The sequence below is a fragment of the Phoxinus phoxinus genome, assembly GCF_949152265.1.
Source record: "Phoxinus phoxinus genome assembly, chromosome: 5".
In the NCBI taxonomy this organism is placed as follows: domain Eukaryota; kingdom Metazoa; phylum Chordata; class Actinopteri; order Cypriniformes; family Leuciscidae; genus Phoxinus; species Phoxinus phoxinus.
The window spans coordinates 13,860,522-13,876,545 of record NC_136880.1 but is presented as its reverse complement, the minus strand read 5'-3'; the positions used below and the strand labels follow the sequence as shown (position 1 = coordinate 13,876,545).

At 41.6% G+C, this 16,024-nt stretch overlaps 1 long non-coding RNA gene across 1 annotated transcript in view; it reads left to right on the top strand.

Annotated features, from left to right (window-relative positions):
- Positions 1 to 1,824: 1,824 nt before the first annotated feature.
- Positions 1,825 to 16,024, top strand: part of LOC306998114 — a 33,179-nt gene continuing 18,979 nt past the window's right edge. The window contains exon 1 of the long non-coding RNA XR_013797517.1: positions 1,825 to 1,900. This is a non-coding gene — a long non-coding RNA (uncharacterized lncRNA). The remainder of the gene's footprint in view (positions 1,901 to 16,024) is intronic.

Below are 16,024 nucleotides of genomic sequence, written 5' to 3'. Positions count from 1 at the left end.
AATAATAAAAAATAAAAAAAGTTTTACTGGAAACATAAAAGTAATTTCACATTACTGTAACAGTGTCAACTGTAACAGTTCCACCAACAAAAGACCGGACCTAAACTTGAAAAGAATGGAAGCAGGAGCTTCTGATTCAATCACTGAGCTCGTGCAGACACTCAGACAGTCACTACTTCCACCAACCGCTTCTCACTCGACAGTCCCACCTGGCAGTTCCATAACGTCAGGCTGGGGGAAAACCTCGGGATAAACAAAGACACTAAAATTATTATTCTTATGATGTAACGAGTACATCAGGATTTAAGGGAAGTGTTCCCAGTTCCGGCTGACCTAATCTATGAAATCTATGAAAATACTAATCTATGAAAATGCTACACGGATTTGTGCATCACATGGAGGGAAAAGTGATGTGAGCCAACATGAAAAATCTGCAAAGCACAAGAGCGCCCAAGAGGCGCAGAGACATGCCCAGCCAATGACTGAATTTGTAACTACAAACGTTTCTGAGGCTGATCAAGTGACCAAAGCTGAGCTGAAAATGTCAATGCTTTGCGCTAAAAATAATGTGGCCTTAAAGGGATACTTCACTCCTGGGAAGATGAATGTGTATTTAAAAAGGGTAATTTATATAGTAGAAATGTGAAATTATTTTTGAATTTGGAGCATTCTAGTCTGAGAAAAGACAGAAAATGTACTTTTGACTCATATGGATGAAAGACAACAACTCCCAGAATGCACTTGCTTTGCTGCCTTTACGAGGCCACTCCCAAACCACGCCTACCGGTTACAGGCGGCAGTATCCGAACTGTGTAATTGATACAACTAGGCTTGCTTTGATACATCGTGTCTCTATAAATTGTGAGTTAATAGTTAGTTGATAGATTTCCATCGAAATGGTGCTAAATTGCATTGTGAAATTCACAACAGCAATGGGACTCTCTATCAGTTTCCATTGGCGACAGCGAGAGCACTGACACCACCAGTCCGCCCCATCTCGAGTCTGCCCGGGTACTTCCTCCTGACAGCCGAGCGGGTCTCGACGGTCTCGCTCATCTGCTGCTCCGGCCGCCTCTTGTTCCTCCATCTCCCGCAACTGTTCATCACTGTATTGCGGCTCGTACAGGTAGCCACGAGCATCCGATTCTCTACCTTCCGCCATGGTAATTAGCCTTTTATTTTAACTTTCGCCAAAGAACAAGAGCCTGTTAGCTACTGGAGAGATGGCTGACACTATCTTTACATTCTGTGAGTGAGATCCCTCCCTCTATGGGCGTGGTGAAAACATGCGGAGCAGCTACTACTACTGGCTGTAGTTTTAAGCCTCTGGCCGAATTTTTTTTTTCCTGACTAAAAATACATAAATCTCATCTCAAGGGGATATGAGGCAAGGGGAAGCTTGGTAATTCGAAAATAATACTGTCTTTCTACTGATACAAAGCTTAATGCTAAATCCTGAAGTATCCCTTTAAGTTTTTGCAATGATTTCAACCGCAGTGTAGCAGACAGGTTCCCTGACACTGCCATCGCTCGGAAGTACTCTGAGGGAAAAACAAAAGCCACGCAACTCATCAAAGGTAAGATATAGACTTCAAAAGTTTGTTGCTTCAAAATTAGTAGGACAATCAAATCGAATCGTTGATATTGCTCCCATGGTGTAGCCAAAAGTAATTGGGCACTTTTGCTTAACAGGTGCCAGAGCTGTGGAGCTTGATGAGGACGTAGCAAGGATATATAAATCTCAGCCTTTTTCATTGTTGTGCGATGAATCAAACAACAGAAAAATAGACATAATTTATAATGAGTCCAATCTGGAGGTGACAACGAATTTCCTTGAAATGCCCATATGCAATGTGGGAAATGCAGAAAACCTATATGAAAATCTGTCCGAAGCATTGAGGTGAGGGAACTGCACTGTGTTTACCTATTTTGCATTTAATTATAACAGCTAGAACATTTTTTTATTTCAGTTTCATGTGATCACAGTTTACATAAAAGCTTTCGTCAAATAGGTTAATTATGGGCATATTATTTTGGTTTCCAATAGCAAAAGAGGCATTCCATAGGAGAATGTCTTTGCCTTCATCTCTGACAATGCAAGTGTAATGAAAGGCAGACACAATTCAGTGATTAGCAGACTAAGAGGAAGCCAGCCTAATATCCAGGACCTTGCCTGCATTTGCCACCTTGTCCAGTTTACCACTGGTTGTGGCATCAAAGCAACCAAACTTCCAGTAAGACATACTGTATACACCCACTTTGACAAAAGGTAAATGTAAAATAAAAGTAAACACACACACACACAATTATTGCTTTGGTCATAAATGGATCTGAGTTTATTCATATATATATATATTATATATATATATATGTGTGGCAATGCTGAGGGAGGGGGTCAACGTTGTAAATACGTTTAAACACCCCGAAATACAATCCGACTACGCCACCCCGTAAAGAAACGGGGAACTAACCAAAATAAGGGACACAAATTCGTAAGCTGAAGTAATCCGAGAGAGGCGTGTGAACAATGTACAAAAGACTTTATTCAAATCACCATAAATAGTTAAAATGTTCAATGATAATCAATGTCAAATGTCAGGTCACGATCAAGCACGGTCACAATCAGAAACTCTGTGTACTGAAAAAAATAGAAATACCAATTTGAAAATACTCAAAACGAAAAATAAACAAAAGAAATAATAAAAGACACAGGCTTTCCAGCGGCGGGGGCAGGCTAGATGGAGTGAAGACCCTATCTGTGGATTCGTGTAACACGCACACACAGTGAGAGGTGAATCCAAGCAGCACTGCACTCCACACAACTGCACCACCACCTGTGATACTGCAAACTAGCCAGCTAGCCTGCCAGCCCCAGGCCAGCAGTGCCTAGAGTACACCAAAACAAACAAAACACATTAAATTCCATAATACAATGAAGATATTTCCAGCAAAATAAACAAAGACATTTATAAAGAAACACTATTACAATAACAGACTTAATCTACTGAGAATATAGAAAACAAAATACTAGTAAACAACAATATAAACAACACCACACAAATGTAAAATGAATGCCACAGTTCAAATGCTCACTGAAGCAGGTCCCAGATTCAAAGTCCCCCCACACTAGCGTGGAAACACTTAACATTAAGCGATGACATTAATGATGCCCTAGATGTAAGCCAGCCCAAAAACAGCAGGAAAGGAAAAACAGCAGCGCATCCTCCTTTAACAACGGATATAAACTTCCGCCTTCAGAAAACGCGACGGGAGAGACAGCTCAGCGCACTAAGAAAGAGAAATTCTTAATTAAACACTTATTTCGTGAAAAAGAGGAAGCAGATTGATCACGCTTACCCAAAGCAATTCCTCGTGCCACACGGAGTGTATAGTCGCTCACAGCTCATAATGAATTAGCATGCAGGAAGACTTTTCACTGATTTCACGGCTAAGAGTAAAACAGATAATTAATCGCCCGATGCCAAAATAACAGTAGGAAAAGAATCACGCACAATACCTGACATGCAGTGGACAGCCTATGACCCAACCAGGCATAACACACACTAAAAAAAGAGAAAGTCTACATTTAAAAATCCACCTGCTCACGTCTATTAGCCAAACAGTTACAAACCAAGAGAAACCACGCACCGTCTACACCAGCGCGCTCAGTATGGGCGGTCCCGGTCGTGACGCATACCAGGTGATCTAACTCCAGTCTTAAAATACCATCAGTGCCACCTCCAATAGGCTATGGTGGGTGACAATCATGCACCAATAAGCCAATAAAACTGAACTACGTCACCCACATTGCCACATATATATATATATATATATATATATATATATATATATATATATATATATATATATATATACTTGTTTCACTTCAGCTTAGCTGATTTACATTCAGGCCAAGACTAACAAACAGAAATGTACCTCTATGCATTCAATCCAGGCAGACTGCTAGAAGAGGTCATAAAAAAATATGTAGCATTAGAACTACCGTTCAAATATATTTTAAACTTCATATTTTGGCTGTCATCGTATATCAAAATATTTTAGTTAAAAACGCTGTGTATGAGAATGTGTTTGTTACTAGGTCAATCACTACAAATTTAATTATAAATAATAATTTTAATTCTCTCTATCACACCACCAGAACATAATAAAGCTTATCCACTTTCTATGTCCTCCGCTGCTCTGAATGTGACAACACTGCCTTTGATCAGTTTTTACTTTTGCTAAATTAAGAGCAAATGCTTCATAGATCCAACAGACTTTTTTATTCTCCCTGAGCTTTCATTACTGTTTATCTTTATACCAATTGCACAGATCTACAATACATATTGCATGCTCTTTACAATGAAAACAAATGTCCAGCTTATGACTCTTGTGAAATACTTATTCTCTGCCATGATATATGATCCATTTCTGCCAGAACTCCTCCCGTGACCATGCTTTGAGTACAGACAAAGTACCTTCCCAGAAATATATTTTAAAAGTGGAAGTAATCAATCTAGGAAAGTCCCAGTTGCCTCAAAATGCTTTCCCCTCAATATCCGTTTCAGAGTAGCCAACTCCTGTTTTTTTTTAGTTGCCATAATTTCAATCTTACAGACAGTTGTATGAATGAATGGATTTTAGTAGTTCATTCAGAAAGTTATTTCTAGGCTTGATTGTCGTTCTTCATAAATTTGAATTACAGATAAAAGACAGGCAATAAAAAAACTCCTAAAACATTTAACAGGGGAAGAATCACTATTTATTCTCATGGTTACTGATATACAAACCCCTGACCCTATAGATATTAAACATAGATGTGTATCTCCTATACCATTTATGTTATGGACATGAGCAACACCTCAAACATTGTAGAGGTGTGCTGTTACTTTTGTAAAAGAAAAAAATAACTTTAAACTGGTTGATTTTCATTTGCTAGGTGAAAAAAACTGGTGAAAAAATCCATAGACTTACACTGACCTTGACATAACTAGGAACCAAAATATAGTAGAAATTTGGAGGTGGACACCTAGCAACAACTCTCCTATATAGCAATTACATGAATCGGCCTGGAAAACACCCAATATAGCATTGTAGCCAAGTCATGGGACTCTTGAGTAATAATGCTCCGATAAGCATGTGAGCAGGGACATGCAGAGAGCTCCTCGAGGGCAGGGGCTCAAATGTAAAAAAGTATATATACTGGTCAAAAGTTTGGAAACATTACTATTTTAATTTTTTTCGAAAGAAGTCTCTTATACTCATCAAGGCTGTATTTATTTGATCAAAAATACAGAAAAAACAGTAATATTGTGAATATTACAATTTAAAATAATAGTTTTCTATTTTAATATACTTATAACCTTTGATACTTTTTTTCAAGATTCTGAGTTTAAAAAGTTACAAAAATAACAGCATTTATTTCAAATATAAATATTTTGTACCAATATCCACTACCGTTCAAAAGTTTGGGGTCAGTCATTTTCCTTTTCTTTCTTTCTTTCTTTCTTTCTTTCTTTCTTTCTTTCTTTCTTTCTTTCTTTCTTTCTTTCTTTCTTAAAAATAATTTTCATAATTTTATTCAGCAAGGATGTGTTAAATTGATCAAAAGTGATAGTAAAGACTTATAAAATAATTTATATTTTAATTAAATGTTCTATTTAACTTTTTATTCATCAACGATTCCTGAAAAAAGTATCACAGGTTCCAAAAAACATTAAGCAGCAACTGTTTCCAACATTGATAATAAATCATCATATTAGAATGATTTCTGAAGGATCATTTGACACTGAAGACTGGAGCAATGATGCTGAAAATTCAGCATTGCATCACATAAATAAATTATATTTTGAACTTACTTACTTACTGCCCATTATGCCTCTGGCATGTAGGGCAGCAACGAAGGTCCTCCACTCTGGTCGATTCTGGGCTATTTTCTGGACATCTCCCCATGTCAGGTTCATAATTTAATTTCTTCCTCTACTTTGCGACGCCAGGTGGTCTTGGGTCGTGCTCTCTTTCTTCTACCTTCGGGTGTCCAATGAAGGGCTCCTCTTGGGATGCTGTCCTGTTCTCTTCTCAAAACATGCCCAATCCAGTTATTAGCATGATCCAACATATCTGCTAATGCCTGGAATCTGTTCTTTAGTTCTAGCACAAAATAACCTCTGACCTTGGTATCATGTAGCTTTCCAACATCAAATTGCTTTCTGGCTGTCTTTCTGCTTCCTGTTTTCCTAAGCTTTATTCTCAGCATAGCTGTTACCAGGTGATGATCGCTACCAACGTCTGCCCCTCGTTTGACCTTAACATCAAGTAAAGAATGTCTCCATGTGCCATTTATTATGAGATGATCTATTTGATTTTGATTCTTTCCATTTGGAGAGCACCATGTTAGCTTGTGAAGGACCTTGTGTTGGAACAGGGTTCCCCCAATGACGAGGTCATGCATGGTGCAAAACTCTGCTAACCTTTCCCCATTCTCATTCATGACACCGCAACCTTCCCTTCCCATCGCCCTGTCGTGTTCTGTGTTGCTGTTTCCCATCTAGGCGTTTAGGTTCCCTATCACTATCTTCATGTCGTGTCTGGGTGTAGTTTCCAATATAGCCTGCAGTTGTTCGTAGAATTCATCCTTCCAGGTGTCATCACTGTCATTTGTTGGAGCATAGCACTGGATAATAGTTGTCTAATTTTAGGGCTGTCAAAGTTAACGCGTTAATTAAGCGTTAACGCAAAATCATATTAACGGCACTATTTTTTTTAACGTGCGATTAACGCAGCGCTTATTTTCTGTTTGACCCGTGGCCCAACCCCTAGTTGGACAAATGGAGATACACAGTGTTGGCAACTTAGCGACATTGCAGACACATTTAGCGATTTGTTTTCTCTTCAAAAAAGCGCCCAAACCTTGTTTAGTTTCTGAGAATCGGTTCTCTCCCAGCACGCGCTCGCACCTCTCTCTCTCTCTCTGTGTTGAGAGGAGCAGCGCTTTAATTCAGTTAAGCACAGATATTATGTTGCTTCTCTAATTTTACATGCAAGTATAGCCGAAATCACAGCTCAGATATTGTCTTTATCTTATGTGTATTTGATTTCATCAGACGACAGCTCGATTATCAGGATTTTTGTGCAGAGATTTTTTTTCCCCATTTACGTCAGCTAAATGCACTATTTTTCAGGCTGTTTGAGATAATAGAATGCCTAAAAATCTATACACTATCTGGGAAAATTATGACAGTTACTCAGTAAAAAAAATGTCTCATCCGCGCCGCAGGACCTCCACATTGAAATCACTCGCGCCAGACGCTGTATTCGCGTTTGGTGTGAACGCAGCATACACTTGTCCGCGGTTCGTCCAACGCTGCTTCTGAATCTCTCTCCGGCCGGTGAGGTTTAGTCCATATAAAAAACTTTGTTTAGTCCATATAACTTCAGCCGGTTAGCCAGTAAGCTCATGACGCCGGTGAAAACATACAACAGCCCGCCAGCCCCTGATGACAACGACGAAGAAGAAGATTTATATTCTTTATATTCGTTAGCTTTTATTGGCAGTTGGCAAACAAGCTGAGTGATGCGCGATGCATTACCATCCGCCACCACGCACGGTAATAGAGCTTTTGTGAAATGAAACAAAGTTGAAGTTATTTTAAAAAACCTAAAACATTCGGGGCTTTTGACAAAACATTCGGGGCTTAAGCCCAATTAGCCGCCCCTCCGCCCCTGTATGGGTCGCGTTTCAGTCACTATTTCATATTCATTCCATTGTTTGACAACAGAAACAGTAAAACATACCAATGAAAACAGTTTTATGGAGAATTTAGCTTAATCAAAATGGGCACACAGAGAGACAAACTAATATAATAATAAATAATAAATGTACATAGCATTTTCAGAAGAGCTGCCCTGTCATGCAAAAAGCTAAGATGTTTGGTTTAGTAAATTGCTCAGTGCAAAGAAAGAGAAGTAATGGGAACCTGGTATTTCTTTGTTCTTTCTCCATGTGTCTAATAGACATGAACAAGTTCTTTGAAAAACATCTATGACCTTTGAAACATGTCTGGTCTTCATGCTCTGTGTTGACTATGGTTTCAATAATAAACATACATTTGCATAAAGCATCCATATTTATGCATGCCCATAATGATTAGAGTATTACAAACTTGAAAAGTATTAATTTAAGGTATATTTAGAACAAATAAAAAATGTGCGATTAATCGCGAGTTAACTCATGGCAATCATGCGATTAATCGCGATTAATTTTTTTAATCGATTGACAGCCCTAGTTAATTTACATTTACATTTATTCATTTAGCAGACGCTTTTATCCAAAGCGGCTTACAAATGAGAAACAATAGAAGCAATTAAACTAGCAGTAGAACAACAGTATGTAAGTGCTATGACCCTTCACAGTACAATCCAACGTAAAACTTTTTTTTTTTTTTTTTTTTAAAGTTAGAATAGAGAAGAAAGTGTTAGTATTACTGGATTAAGTGCTGCCGAAAAAGATACGTCTTCAGCAGTTTCTTAAAAATGGCTACGGACTCAGCAGCTCTGGCTGAGTAAGGCAGATCATTCCACCAGTAGGGAACAGTCATGGTAAAGGTCTGAGAGAGAGATTTCGTGCCTCTTTGAGATGGCACCACAAGACGCCGCTCGCTTGCAGAGCTGCAAGCATTAGGGAACAGTCATGGTAAAGGTCTGAGAGAGAGATTTCGTGCCTATTTGAGATGGCACCACAAGACGCCGCTCGCTTGCAGAGCTGCAGAGGCAATCGGCAACCAGTGCAATTTTGTGAGGAGAGGAGTGACGTGTGCTCTTTTCGGCTCGTTGAAGACCACTCTAGCTGCAGCATTCTGGATCAGTTGCAGAGGTTTGACCGTGCAAGCTGGGAGACCAGCCAGGAGAGCATTACAATAGTCCAGTCTGGATATAACAAGCGCCTGAACAAGGAGTTGTGTAGCATGCTCTGATAGGAAGGGCCTGATCCTTCTGATGTTGTACTTTTTTGTTGATGTTGTAATTTACCTCCCCCTCACCCTAATCTTCATGAGCCTACTGTTGACAGGTTTCCACTATCAAGCTCTTCTCTACTCCTTTCTTCAGAATGATGGCTACTCCTTCCCTATGCTGGTGGTCACCTCTTCCTGAGTACAGCACTGTTTCCCCTGTGCTTGTTGTGAGTCTCCCTGATCCTGTCCATCTGCTTTCACTTACTCCAAGTATATCTATGTCATATCTTCTCATCTCTGATGTCACTTGTGCTAATTTTCCTGTATTGTACATTGTTCTTACATTCCAAAATCTTAAGTTTGGCGTTCAAAATTTCCACCTTCCTGTCACTGGCTTTCTTTTGGCTTTCACCAATGGCATTCATCCTAGCATCTGACAATAGCCCTGGAAGTCCATCACGACCAGTAGCGTCGATTTCTTCTGTTGCTGTTTCCGTAACAGGCTTGTTTTTTTTTACAAGACAGAGTTGTTAGTCCTGTGCTAAACCTCCAACCTGGAGGACCAGTGGATTGCTCTTTGTCTGGCGTCTACCCTTTGACCTGTCCAGCATGGGTGGCCCTACCAGGAGTTAAATCTCCCGCTGGTATAGCTCTAGGGGTCATTGAGACACACAAGCTCCCCGACCACTACAAGGTTGCAATCCAATGGGGATTTTTTTTATTCAATATTTTGAAGTAGGCCTGTATTAAAATAGAAAACCATTATTTTAAATTGTAATAATTGTTTTCTTTTTTTCTAATCAAAGAAATGCAGGCTTGAAGCGCATAAGAGACTTTTTTCAAATGATTTATGAATGACTGAAAATTACTGCTCCACTTCACATTGTCTAATAAAATTTTAACTTGTTTTTCCAGATGACGATTGGTCGGTGTATTATACATGACAAACAGGCATCAATGAATTATGTAATATTTTAAAATATGTAATTTGTGGATTTTTTATTTAATCGAAAAACTATCTGTACATATGTTCATTGGGTTATGTATTCATTACAATTGCATCAAAACGGCTCCCCAAACAGGTTGTTGGCAAGCAGCCAGCCCCCACCATATAAGTATTTTTATGAGAGGGCCCCCCAGAAACCCTGGCCCTGCTTGTTTTTAGTGGCTCTGGCTGTGAATGGAAACACTTAGCTCCCATAATAAATTACTCCGCCTCAGTGATGCCATACTGCACACAGGGCCCTCCACCTCTGCCGGGTCACAGGGTGAGTCATAAAGGAGCCTTCAGAAGCATGCGACTAGGAGGGGGCAACACGGTTATCAGCGACAGGGTGGAGATAATGTTTCAGGCCAAGTCTTCCTCTGCAAAGGTGGAGGAGGTATGCTTACAGAGCTCTCAAGTGTAGACTTGGCCCTGTGCAAAGTGCTTTGAGCTTGATGTGGGAAGACTTGTGTTTAATGTGTCATTGTGTAGGACTGCAGGGCAAATTCAGAGAGAAATATACTAAAACACAAGAACATCATCTAAAGCTATTTATAAGATATTCAAATAAATAATTCAGGAGATATGGACATTTAAACTTTATAGTCTAAACTTTTCTTTTCTGGGAAAATGGAACAAAATGTAAACGATTCGTCTTGGACTTATTCAATATTCAAATTTTGCCCAATAAAATGCTGTCTAGAATGACAATGCATAAAAATTATAATTCTATCACATAGAGACATACACACACGAAATATATAAACAATACACGAGATCTATTTTCCCACTGGATTCATAACCAGGGGTGCACATAACTTTTTCAGTGAGTTACTCAGGTGAGGACCAGGAGATGGTGTTTGGTACTCACCTCATATGTAGCGTGGCCACAGCTGTCAATCATGACGTCACATTTCCATTTTTATAGCATAAAATAACTAACTAAAACCAAACTTATAAAATAAAAATAAACGAACACTTAAATTTACATCAGCGTGAAAAGAACAACCTAAAATGATAGAAATTTTTTTTATTTGAAGTGTTATTTGATTGTTCAGATATATGTATTTGTATAAATTAAATATAATTAATCCTTATTAAAGATATTAAAGAGCAGTGAATTTTCTCTTTTTATTTTGTTGTTTGATCAATATTAAGTGTACAGAAGGCATTAGGTTTATTACGCACTGTCACTTTAAGAGTGTGCAGATCCAATTGCACTGATGCACGGTACGTTCTGTAAAGACATAACCGACTGTGTTTACGTGAATACTCTCCAAAACGGACATTTAGACATAATGTTGTGTGTATTTGTCCATTCAGATGCGAAAGAGAGCTCGATTCAGTCCTTGCGCGCAGCGTCTATGTGCGGGGCTGCACGCTTCGGGTCGTGTGTGTGTGTGTTCGCACAGAAAAACATACCGAATAAAGCTGTCTTTCGCGTCGTCACTCTTATTCAGATCTATCCATATGTCTGCTCTTCTCTTTCTCCCAGACGTTTACATTTTTTAACGATTTGAGACATGCATGAAGCGCATGCCGACTCGGTAGATCAGCACGTTACTATTCAAATGTGCGCATCTTCCACAAACGCAAATCAGTTCTGACTGGATCACTTCCCCAATCGTCCCTCCCTTAAATTTCCGTCTAGTTTTTATTCGTCATAGTGGTCGTCATTTAAAACAAGGTTTTTATTTTGTTATCGTCTCGTTTTCATCTGTGAAAAAAATTAATTAACACTGCCTAGGTTGCATTTTGGCGACAGTACGCAAAGGCGCGTAGTAACACAAGTGGCATTACGCATTCCTGATTTTTGTCGCGCATGCGTACCTGCGTACCAGTTATGTGCACCCCTGTTCATAACAGCACATTCTTGTGATCGTTGCTACGATACACAGACTCACAGTGAATTGACAACCAATTAAAATTGCTCGTTTTCCGTACAGAAGAAGCGATGCATTTTTTTCTCGCACTGAGGTGAAATGGCGGAAAGAAGCAAGCAAGGTAATTTTGATCTCCCTTCTCACATACTTTCCTAATTCCTAATTACTTTTTTTTAAACTTAGGCCTACCCAGACTTTTGTGAAATCTTCAGGGCACTGTTGCACAAACACCTGAATCAAAGATTCTTGTCTTCTTTCAGACTTGTGGTGAAAAAAAGTCCGAAATACACATTTAGGTCTTTATTTTACTACACTTCGTCTGTTTGCGTCTGTAGATTTCTCATAAATTCAACAAAAGTATAACATAGACATCTGTAGACATGAAGTGGCAGCTTCAGCCATTTGCAGCTATGAAAGGTTTGGCGGCTGCAGCAGCCATTTAGGTTTTGGCTGAGCCAGCTAGCCAGCCAATAACTTCATCAGCCAGCCATTATTCTCAAAACAAATGGCTTCGGGCTCTAACGGGATGAGATTTGTGATCCAAACATTATGTGATGATGAGAGATGGTATTCATCCCTCCTGGGATGGTGCTGCTCTTCTCTCTAGTAATTTGCCTCATAGTCTTAGAGATAAAACATGACAATCTGGGGCTCAGGTCAGGAAGAAGACAGACTGGCTTAACCGGTGTTGAATTTGGAAATCCCAAAAACGTTATTGCGTTATAAATTATTATAAATTATTTAGCACAAAAAAAAGATATAGTGTAAATGATAAATCACGTTTGAGATTTGCGCTGGCTACTGTATACAGGCCACCAGGGTACCATACAGACTTTATCAAATAATTTGCGGACTTTCTATCAGAATTAGTATTGACTGCAGAAAAAAGTACTAATTGTTGGTGATTTTAATATACATGTAGATAACGAAAAAGATGCATTGGGATTGGCATTTAAAGACATTGTAAACTCAATTGGAGTTAAACAACACGTGTCAGGACCTATGTCGTAATCATACTCTATATCTAATATTATCACATGGAATACAGTATATGTTGATGGTGTTAAAATACTGCAGCAGAGCGATTGTCACGAGGTGACGAAAGCGAAGCGGAACTGAGTTCCCGCTGGAATTGTGTTCCGCCCGGAACGGTGTTACTGTAACACCGGCCCACTTCCGGGTTGCGCGGTATGTCGCCATAACAACACTGATTGACCGATTGACGTCTGGTGCGGAGGGTTTGATGTGGCGATCTGCGAGAGGATTATGGAGGCGGGGCAGCCCTATAAAAAGGAAGTACAGAGGCCATGGCAAGGTTGTCGATTCTTCCTGTGTGTTCTTCCCTCGGAGTGTGGTAGACTCCTCTTGTGCGTTCTTCCCTCGGATGTGGTTCTTCTTCGGGTGCTGTTCTACCCCTCGGATGTTTGTCTTCTTCGGATGTGCTTTCCTTTGGACGTGTCCCTCGAGAGAGTTGGATTTTCCCTTGCTACTGAACTGATGTGTGAAGGTAACTGAGGATTATTGTGGGGTTGGCTGTTCGGCTGTGGAATGGATCTAGACACGATTAAATAGCCCTGAATAGAGATGTGGGAGAAGGAATGAGATGTTGTTGTGAGGTGAGGACCCTTCGGGCGGCCACGGCGGTGAGGACCCTTCGGGCGGCCACGGCGGTGAGGACCCTTCGGGCGGCCACGGCGGTGAGGACCCTTCGGGCGGCCACGGCGGTGAGGACCCTTCGGGCGGCCACGGCGGTGAGGACCCTTCGGGCGGCCACGGCGGTGAGGACCCTTCGGGCGGCCACGGCGGTGAGGACCCTTCGGGCGGCCACGGCGGTGAGGACCCTTCGGGCGGCCACGGCGTTGAGGACCCTTCGGGCGGCCACGGCGGTGAGGACCCTTCGGGCGGCCACGGCGGTGTGGACCCTTCGGGCGGCCACGGCGGTGTGGACCCTTCGGGCGGCCACGGCGGTGTGGACCCTTCGGGCGGCCACGGCGGTGTGGACCCTTCGGGCGGCCACGGCGGTGTGGACCCTTCGGGCGGCCACGGCGGTGACCTCCCTTCGGGTGGTCCAGGCCGAGGCCTATAGCCCCCCCCCAAAAAAATACTTGGGCAGAGTGACAGGATTCGGAACCAGCTCAGGGACAGACACCGGCTCAGGGACAGACACCGGCTCAGGGACAGACACCGGCTCCAGTGTGTGCGTAGCCCACACACACCACATGGCTGTGGCCATAATGGCCAGTGTCGCGGTCACTGAGGGCTCAGGCGGCGCAGACATGGCGTAAACAGTCTCTGGACTGGACGGGACCAGCGGTGCAGGAAGCTCTGGGCTGGACGGGACCAGCGGTGCAGGAAGCTCTGGGCTGGACGGGACCAGCGGTGCAGGAAGCTCTGGGCTGGACGGGACCAGCGGTGCAGGAAGCTCTGGGCTGGACGGGACCAGCGGTGCAGGAAGCTCTGGGCTGGACGGGACCAGCGGTGCAGGAAGCTCTGGGCTGGACGGGACCAGCGGTGCAGGAAGCTTTGGGCTGGACGGGACCAGCGGTGGAGGGAGATCCAAGCCAGACGGGATCAACGAAAAAAACTCAGCAGGCATGATGCTCTCAGTCACGGCGGGCATGACGTATACTGCCTTGGGCTCGGCAGATCTAGCGTGAAGTGCGGGCTCGGCTGGACTGGTGTGAAGTGCAGACTTGGCTGGACAGGCAGGAATCGTCTCTGGCTGGGCAGGCTGGACGTGAAGATCAGGCAGGTCGTGAAGATCTAGCTCGGCAGGCGGGACGTGAAGCTCTGGCTCGGCATGCGTGAAGAGAAGTGCAAGATCGGCTGGACAGACGACAGGCACTTGCTCAACTGCTTCTGGATCGGCTGGTGTTACCGTGAGAGAGGAACCACAAACCCAGAGAGCTCGGTCCAAAAACTCAACAAATGATAGGTTGAGATCATCGATCAGCAGTATCTGGGCGAGTGGGTCATCCAACCCGCTCCAGAACTGCTGTTTTAAGAAATCTTCCCCCCAAAACACATCCTGATAGAGATGGAGGTAAAATTCCACAAATTCTTCCAAAGTACTACCGTCTTGATCGAAACTAAACGTTTCCATGGTCTCTTCCTCCTTTCCTTTTGGGTCGGTCAATCTGTCAGGTTTTGGGTAGATGATGCAGGAGGCGAACACGAAGATAATAAATCAAAGGTTTTAATTCACAATAAGGCAAATACAAGAAAGGAAGGCGCGTGTGCTCAGAGCACAGACTTCAACACTAACATAAACATTGACCGACAACTGAAAGGTGAAAGACAGGAACTTAAATACACAGATGATAACGAGTGACGACAGGTGATGGTGATGATGAACAATGACTAATTAACTAAACACAGGTGACAGAACTGAACTCATGATGATGAACTAAACTACTGAAAACAGTGATAAGATGAAGAAAACAAACAGAAAGTCCATGATAAACGTGACAGCCATAGCATCAAAATCATTTTTTCAAAACAGATCCATACATTGAACAAATCAGAGAAAGACTGATTTTGTTGACTTGGCTATACAAAAATAACAGACTAACTAAATAAAAAACAATGAAAATGTAAAAGAACACTAAAGTTAATTAAGTTTGAAACCCCATCACACATTTTATGGTGTAACCCTCTGGGGTCGGCAATCACGCCGGCGTGATCTGCTTGCTTTTTTTCTGATCAGTGAAAAAGTGATTCAAAATACTCTGTTGGTTTTGAGATTACATTTAAGTGCTTTACATCATTCGATTCAGTTAAGTTTCTATTTTTTGTGTGTATACTCGCAATAAAAACAAAGTGTTGTGTCTTTTGCCAAATAAAGAAAAATAAACATGATGCGAGTTCTGCCTTCTCTCTGTCAGTAGCCGCGTTTCCATTACCCTTCAAATTGCGCAAATTGAAATTGCGAATTGAAAATACGCTCAATGGAAACACGTCAATTTCGCAAAAACTCTCGTTTATCGCAAAAAAGTTTTTACGCTCGCATGAGGAGGTTTTTCAGCCAATTCGAAAAAGGAATATTTCGCAAAACTGCAATGGAAACAGTTTTTGCGCATTTACAATCACCTGACTTACGCGGTGTGTTTGGGGTCGGTGTACGCAAATAATAATAATTATCATCATTATTATTATAACATTTACTAGGCTACATATTTAGAGACGCTTTTATCCAAAAAAGGAAC